The following is an 8,829-nucleotide window of genomic DNA, read 5'->3' as shown; positions in this document are numbered from 1 at the left end:
AATTACAAAGGGGTTACATCTGAATATTTTCTGTAAAAAGCAAAATGTGCACAATGCCTCCTGCCATTGAAAGGTCGTTTGGTAAAGCAATGCTATTCTGATGCTTTTGATTGGTAATCTTGTTTGAATTTGCAGTGCCAATTTTCATCAATCCACACTGCGACTGAAAGCTTTAAGCTACAACCTGTCTGAGAGTTGACTAGCTGATTAACAGATAAAACATTTGTTCGAAATTTAGAAAAATAAAAAAAAATTAATTGAAAAAGTTACACTTTTAAACATAACATTTTAAACAAGGTAACTTGTAATCTCCAAATTAACCTTCCCTCTAAATGGTACTATTTGTACCTCAGTGGTACATATTACTACTACAGCTTTTGTACCTTTTTTCTGAGAGTGTATGATGAAATTGGATGGGAACCAGAGAAAAGCGCATCTTGGACACTGTACTACATTTCTCTTAATGTGTTTCACGCAAAGTCATACAGGTTTAGTGTGATATGAGGGTGAATAAATTATTTTCTTTTGTTTTGTTTATGTGTGTATTGTGGTAAACTATCACTTGAAGATAATGCTTCTTAGTTTCACAGAAAGGGTTGGTCTTTATGAAGAGCATTAGTGAAAGGGGCGCACAGAAACAGGTATGTGCTGAAGTACCTTTTTCCACGTGATGAGTGACAGAATGAAGCTGGCACTTGGCCATTTCTGTCTCTTATTCATAGCCACGCTCTCATCAAACAGAGTGATCCACCCCATTTCCTTTAAGAATCAACAGCACTTAAACCTGTGAATTAGTTTGCTGGATGTTTCTATTATAAGCAGGACTAGATATGACAGATTGTTTACTGCCATTGGCAAAGAGAGCTCATTTGAATCAAATTAGTTTGTGTGGATTTAAAGCTTGAACACACCCTTTATTTTCCTAATCACTGCCATGAATCAAGTGACAGCAAATTGCAACAGAGCAAACAGAAGAGATGTATTGTGTATGGGTTGATACAATTTCCTAACATGACGCTATTGTAAAGTGCAGTAATTATAACGGCAAACATATATGTGCTGTTTAAGCATATAACCTGTGGGTGTGGGACTAATAATGATGGTTTTGAACGTTGCCTCATGGGGTCATATTTGGTGCAGCGGATATAAATCTTTCACTCTGTTACTGTAATGTGTGCAGGAAGTCTTACATTTGGCTGCCGCTAGCAGCTGAGCTGCACATGTTAGACCCCATGCCTTTCAAAGGGCCTCTTAATAGATTTCTGAGGAGAAAAATACTTCACAATATACTTAATTATCATATTATCATATTTGAACAAAACACTCACTACTAAGGGCACATTTGTATTCCTGTAAAGCAGTAATGGTAATGTCCTAATCTTGCAATTGTTCAGCAAGGAGCGCTGCACACAGTTCATTTTTACAGGGGTGATATAATTTTTTTTCCATAGATTTCAGCAGAACGCCTTTGATCAAGTGATAGCCATGCTCCAAAAGCTGTTTTGCAGGTGAGAGTATTTTAAGACTCGTCAATTTTCTATAATGAGCTCTAAGACATAAATCATTTGCTACCACACATTCAAACCAACCTTAAAGTGACAACACCAAGAAATGTAGACGTGTGATTGATCATATTTTGTATCAGACTCTAGTAACCCTTAATGTGAGGGATAAACTATTTTCTGGAAATACAGAGCATGCACAGAGGTAAGAAAATATTCTCAGTGTATTAACAACTTTAAAAAGGTTTTGGTTAAAATCATTTTGAAATAAAACATCAAGTGATAGCCATGCTCCAAAAGCTGTTTTGCAGGTGAGAGTATTTTAAGACTCGTCAATTTTCTATAATGAGCTCTAAGATATAAATCATTTGCTACCACACATTCAAACCAATCTTAAAGTGACAACACCAAGAAATGTAGACGTCCCTGTGTGATTGATCATATTTTGTATCAGACTCTAGTAACCCTTAATGTGAGGGATAAACTATTTTCTGGAAATACAGAGCATGCACAGAGGTAAGAAAATATTCTCAGTGTATTAACAACTTTAAAAAAGGTTTTGGTTAAAATAATTTTGAAATAAAAATTACTTTTAAATATTTTTTTAAATATACTTAATTTTTAAATGAAATATATATATATATATATATAATTATATACAATTATATATATATAATTGTTACAGTATTAATTATTAACTAGATATTTTCTATTGTTTACAGATCAGCTTGGCAAAAATCTGATTATGATGTGAATGTGCATGATGAGTTGTATTTCGGAGGTCATAATACTTTCACAGCAATAGGACAGCTATAATCTCAGTCCTACGCATCAAAGTAAGGGTGGGTAGCTATGTGTCAAGAGAAATATCTGATGACTTCAGTGTCCAAACTGACATGAGGGGCATCACCCCTCGGTCTCTCAGGTTCCCGCTCAAGTCTTTCATGTTGCTATGTAAAAGACAACAATCTTGTGACATTTAAAGGAGGAGTCAAGTGTGTGTTTGTACTGTTGTGCTCCAGAAACCAATACGTACAACTTTGAAGAAAAGCAAACTTGTTGTTTTGGCAGTGACATGCATAAAATGTATTGTTGTAAATCATAAATGGGTTTTGGCAATGTTTGATTCATTGAAAAATGATTGTAATACAATAACGCACACACATTTGACAAACTTGCAATTAATAAAAGTTACTGAACTCTCGAAGTAACTATTTTATTGTATTACAATAATTTGTATAAATGCGTCATAGTACCGGCTGGATTCAAGACAGCACTGTTTCAGAGGAGTCCATCTCAGGTAACCTCCGCAGTAAAGTCCAGTCTAGCCCATTGCCAGATGATGGTGTGGGGTGTGGGGGGCAGGGGCTGGCAGAGGAAATGCCACCTGGATAGAGGGGGAAACATGATATGTTCACAGCTCTTCCTCATTGTCAGATATGGTATGGATCAGTTTAGTAACAGGCTCCTCTGTGTAGTCTTTCCTCTGTAAGGCAGGTCTGAGTCTTAAATCTAAATATCTGTGATGTGACAGCTCATCACATCTAACTTCTCCGCTATGCGGAGGCCTTCAGAGAGAGAATTAGACACAGCACACAAATCAAGATATTTACTGTTGCTATTTATTCTTAAAAGAAACAGGTGGACCCAAATGTATTTCATTTCATTTTGAGACGATGCAGGTTTTCATAACAGTATTTGCTCTATAGCTTACAATGATCTTGTATTAGTGCAGTTACAAGAGTAGCAAGAAATTGGATTGTAATTGTATATCCCAAGTTTTTTTTTTTTTGATGTAATGTATCTACTTGTTTTGCTGTATGTTATCGTGCAATTTGGCTCACAAATGTTATGACATAATATATACACCGCCATTCAAAAGTTTAGGGTCAGTAAGATTTTATTTTATTTTATTTTTTATTTTGTAGAAATGAATACTTTTATTCAGCAAGGATGTATTAAATTTATGAAAAACGTCAGTAAAGACTTCATCAAATAAATGGTGTAACGTATGCTTTGTCTGTCTGTCTTCCTTATCATTTGACCCAGTTTCTAGTTTGTTCCTTTGATTTGTTTTATTCATTAGTCATTCTGTTCACCTGGTGTTAACTAATTATCCTGTTATACTCTTAAAAATAAAGGTTCCAAGGGTGTTTTGCAGTGATGTTATAGAAGAACCGTTTTTGGTTCCCCAAAAAATCTTTCAGGGAACAGTTCTAAAGGAACCATTTTGCCGAACATTTTAGAAATCTAAAGAACAGTTTTTGACTATAAAGAATTTTTTCTGCATTTAAAAGGTTCCATGGATGTTTAAGGTTCTTTATAGAACCATTGATGCCAATAAGGAGTGTATTCCCTTTGTTTCTTACATGCATTTAAACCCTGAGCTCTCCATTAGTCTCTGTCCATCTTCATTTACACGTGAGTTTGGTTGTGTTTCTCCGTGGTCTACAAGTATTTATCATTTAAGTCTGTGCATCTATCTCCGTCGTGCGATTCCTTATTGCAATTAAATGTGACACATAGTTCTTTTGAACCTTCTATTCATCAAAGAATCCTAAAAAATGTTTCCACAGCAATATTAAGCATCACAGCTCTTTTCATCAGTAATAACAATAAGAAATGTTTCTTGAGCACCAAATCAACATTTCTGAAGGATCATGTGACACTGAAAACTGGAGTAATGGCTGCTAAAAATTCAGCTGTGTCCTCACAGAAATAAATAATATTATAAAATATATTCAAATAGAAATCAATCATTTTAAATTGTAATAAGATTTCACAATATTACAGTTTTTTCTGTATTTTTAACCTAATAAAACACACACTTTAGAAAACATAAAAAAATCTCAGCAACCACCAAATGTTTTGAATGGTGGTGAAGTTATTTTAGAACACGCAGAACATTGTTTAATAAGACACAGTTAATTCAATCATTTACAAATGACTTTAACTCTCTAGACCAGTGCAGATATTCGCTGTTTCACTAGGAGCCCAAACCACATCAGCGATAATGACTTATTCAAATCGATTCAAATCAGCTATTGTAGTGGTCAGCCCATGCTGATTGTGGCCAAAAACTGAAAAAGTGGTATAGTGGTCAGTCTGCGCCTGTTGTGTCAAATCAAATAGCCTGCAGATGTTTGGATCGTCATATTTAGACATCATATCCCTAATGTTCAGAGCGGATCAAAGGTATGAACCAGTTTCATTGCACAACACTGTGCAGGAAACAATCTGTGTTTACATGGCAACACAGAGATTAGCACACATATTGTTGGCTAAATAGAGTCTAAGTGTCAGAGTAGCAACGACTCAGTCTTTACCCTCCAGCAAGGTTAAGCTTGTGGTGTGTGTCCAAACAAGTTTCTTTGCATGAGAAATCTACTTTAATGACTTTTAAAAAGTGATCACGACTCCTTGGAATAGTGTTGCGTTTTAAGCAGCATTACATAAAAGGAGCCATTCATTGACTTTCTTGTAAAAAGTGCTTCTGTCAGTCCTCTACTGGATATCCGCCATTATGGCAACAACTAGCTACCATCTTGCCAGGCTAGCACGCTACCCACACTGACGCTGCTGTGTAAATGTGCTAGCGTGGCCAGCAATGGCTATCAAGTTTAACAGGCTCCTATTGTTTGAAATGAAAGTGAGTGATGTTTTATAAGATTGCAGAAAAGAGAATAATGAAACCTGCTAACTAAAATGCAATAAAATAATTGTTAACACTTTAGTATAGGGACCAATTCTCACTATTAAACAGTTGCATATTAACATATTGGCTGTTTTTTAGTGTAGCCAACTTACTTATAAAGCTCATATTTTGCATGACCATATTCTACATAATCCTACCCAATACTTAAACTTAACAACTACCTTACAAACTATTAATAAGCAGCTAATTAGGAGTTTATTGAGGCAAAAGTTGTAGTTAATGGCCATAATTGGACCTTAAAATAGAGTGTGACCAAATAATTGATATATTTGTGTCACAGATCAGCTTGACAATATATGATTATGATGTGGATGTGCATGATTTGTTGTATTTCTGAGATCATACCATCTTAAATAAAATAATACAAAGAAATAAAAAAGGAAATAAAATAATTACATTATTAATTACATATACTCTATATTTTTTCAAACACACAATTAACTTGAGAAAAGTATGATTATGATGTGGACTTGCATGATTTGTTGTATTTCTTTGGTCATTGCAATTTAAAATTAAATCTAATTAAATTTAATGTAAATACATTTAGTCATTTAATTAATTTAAAGTGAACAAAAAGATGATCTGTGTAAAAAATAAAATAAAATATATAATTAATAATATACTTATTCATTGTATAATTTCTGTTTTTTTGTTTTCCTTTTCACATAGATCAAATTTACAAAAACATGATTATGGTGTATGTGTATGATGTGTTTAATTTAAGATGGTATTAAAACAAAACAAAACATACTTTTATGGTGTGAACGCAGTCTTAGAAAGGGAAAAAAAAAACATTGTCTACATTCATACATTTTTCTATATAACCATTTTCATTTTTCACCCCCCTATTTCACCACTCATTGCCACTGAACAATAACCACCCCAGAAGAAACCCAAACACAATCCCCTGTGTACATTCCTCCCTCAGAGCCTCTTCACGTTCTCGTCAGGGGATCGTGTGTTTGCTTCTCACCCACTCTTAACCTGACATGTAATCTCTTCCCCTTCGCCTGATCTTTCAGCGAGACTTTGTTAGGGCTGCTTGCGTGAGGGAAGCGAGACCTCTCTCCCAGCAGGCAGCACCCCAAGAATGCTCAGAGAAGAGGAATCAGAGAGCCACGGCCAGGGCAGATGTCAAGTAGGCTCAGGGGCCGGACTCTTAACCCCAAGCTGAGAGTTTGTGGACAGAGTTGGGAAGCCAGCAGCATGCACTCTGGGAAAACAGAGCTGTGTTTTGTCATTGGACTCCAGTAATGGGTGATAACTTCTTTAGCAAAGCTACCGCATGAGAGCCCCTGTGGGAGCTGAGCCCCTCTGTTAATGACTTCTTAATGTTTCGTCACTGAATGCATTACATGTGCTTGAGAAAAATAAATGGGCCAAAATATATTTCATGATAATTAAAAGGATTATCCAATGATGTAACTAAATATTCAGGATCGTAGAGGTCAAAATCTGCCATTTAAAACCTCTATTTTGAATTGAAGATTCACAAATTTGACAATTTTTTATGTTTGTGAAAGTTTCTTATGCTCACCAAGCCTGCGTTTATCAAAAATACAGTCAAACTGTCTTTTTTTTTAGATTTTATGTAATATATTATTTTTTCATGTATTCCTGTGTTGGCAAAGCTGAATTTTCAGCAGCCGTTCCTCCAGTCTTCAGTGTCACATGATCCCTCGGGAATCGTTCTAATATGCTGATTTGCTGCTCAAGCTTATTATAATCAATGTTTCAAAAAAACAAAAAACAAAGTTGTGTTGTTTAATGTTTTGTGTGAACTGTGAAACTTTTCTTTTTTCAGGAAACTTAATTTAACAACATTTAAAAGAATGGGATTTTTTTCGAAATAAGCTTTTTTTGTAACAAAATAAAAATCCTTACTGTCACTTTTGATCAATTCAGTGCATCCTTGCTGAATAAAAGTATACATTTCTAAAATATTTTTGATATATATTTAAAAAATGGCAGTGTATCTTGCCCAGTGTCTGTGGTGGTTACAGCCAAGCAATTATCTGCAACAAATCAGCAAAATGAGCAGTTATGACCCCAAAAGCTCAGTAGAACAGGTCAAAGTTGATTTTCGATTATGTTGTCCTCTGTGGTTTTGGCGATGGCATCTTTGCTTGGCTCTCTTGCTAGGACACTGTAAATGAGCCTAAGCGAAGATCTTCCAAAATGACTTTTGCAGTAAAATCTGATGCCTCTCTCCAAGGATTTCCATACAATTTCCATGTTCCTTTCAGAAAAGCAAATTAAGACCATGCATTGCTGCATACAGAAGATAGTTGGCTGCTCTTGTACATACAAAACACGCACGCTAAAATCACACAAAATATCCCTCAACAATAACAGTCGAATAAGCGATACAAAAACATGCAATAGACATACGTGCCAAGGCCAACCAGTGCAGATCAAGACGAAATGTTGTTACAGGCCGTGCATCACAAACATTTGGATTTACAAGCATTTGCATTGAACTTGAGGCGATTTGCTTATCTACTTGAATGTCTTGGAAATGTTGCGAACAAAGTACAACGAAAAACGAGAGCTTAAACGCAGGAGCACAGCGAGGAGGTCAGGACTGTACTATTGTTTGGATCCATGTAAATAATCCCTTTGAATAAATACCACAAGCGCAACATGGCTTGGCTTCGATATGAACTTCTGAAAGTGATATTCACTGGTACTCTGTTTCACAATTCACACGCTCCACTTCTTGTCCCTTTGGCTGATTACTTTATGATATTTTCAGCATCGTTTGTTTAGAGGCGACACTCTTGATATACTCAGCTGTTGTGTATTTATTGGAGAATACAGTGAGTGCTGTAAAACAAAGGCCTTTGCACATGTGGTGAAACACTGACAGAGAGGGCTAAGTGAAGGGAAGGAGAAAAGAAAAACATCCCACAGGTGTTAATGATATAAACCTGCCTGACAAGGTTCCACCATGGAAACCTAGAGGATGATGGTAGTTTGTGTGTGAGTGTGTGTGTGAGCAGACACAACTTCAACTGCCCGCATTGACTTCATCAGCTGTCAGCTTAGCAAATATGGTAATTAAGAGCCGCAAATTTGACAAAAGCTTCCGCGCTACACATTTCTTATTATATTACAAGTTGCCTTGCAAGAATTCCACACAAAAGCTGCTGGTACTGAAATGAGGGTAACAAAATTGGGATCCTACCCCTTTCGTTCATGCATTGCTGAAAGCCAATGCAAAATTTGCAGGATGCCATTTATTTCATATGTCAAAATAAACCTGTGGACTTGTGACTTCTCTTCAGGTTAATCTGTATGTTAAAAGTGCAGCGTCTTGCAGCGCGGCATTGGCCAGTGTGCTGAGTAACTGAGGCGACAAAGTCAACAGATTGAGAGATGGGTTTGCTCTGCACCTGGGGAGCAACGAGTTCAAGAGGGGAAAAAAAGGTGTTAGTGGGAACACGTCACGAATGACGTAGCCTGGCCAATTTGAGTTGTCCTCACGTACTCTGGACAGACAAATGTTTTGGGTGTAAACCGTGCAGCAATGCAAATGAACAAAAGTGCATTTTCGTCGCTTTATTAACACTGCACAAAGCATTTTTAATGAGTATTTTTGCCTTGTTTTCC

The sequence above is a fragment of the Sinocyclocheilus grahami genome, unplaced genomic scaffold (genome assembly GCF_001515645.1).
Source record: "Sinocyclocheilus grahami isolate Dianchi unplaced genomic scaffold, SAMN03320097.WGS_v1.1 scaffold611.1, whole genome shotgun sequence".
Classification (NCBI taxonomy): domain Eukaryota; kingdom Metazoa; phylum Chordata; class Actinopteri; order Cypriniformes; family Cyprinidae; genus Sinocyclocheilus; species Sinocyclocheilus grahami.
The sequence above is the reverse complement of the archived record's forward strand: the minus strand, read 5'-3'. Positions refer to the sequence as shown.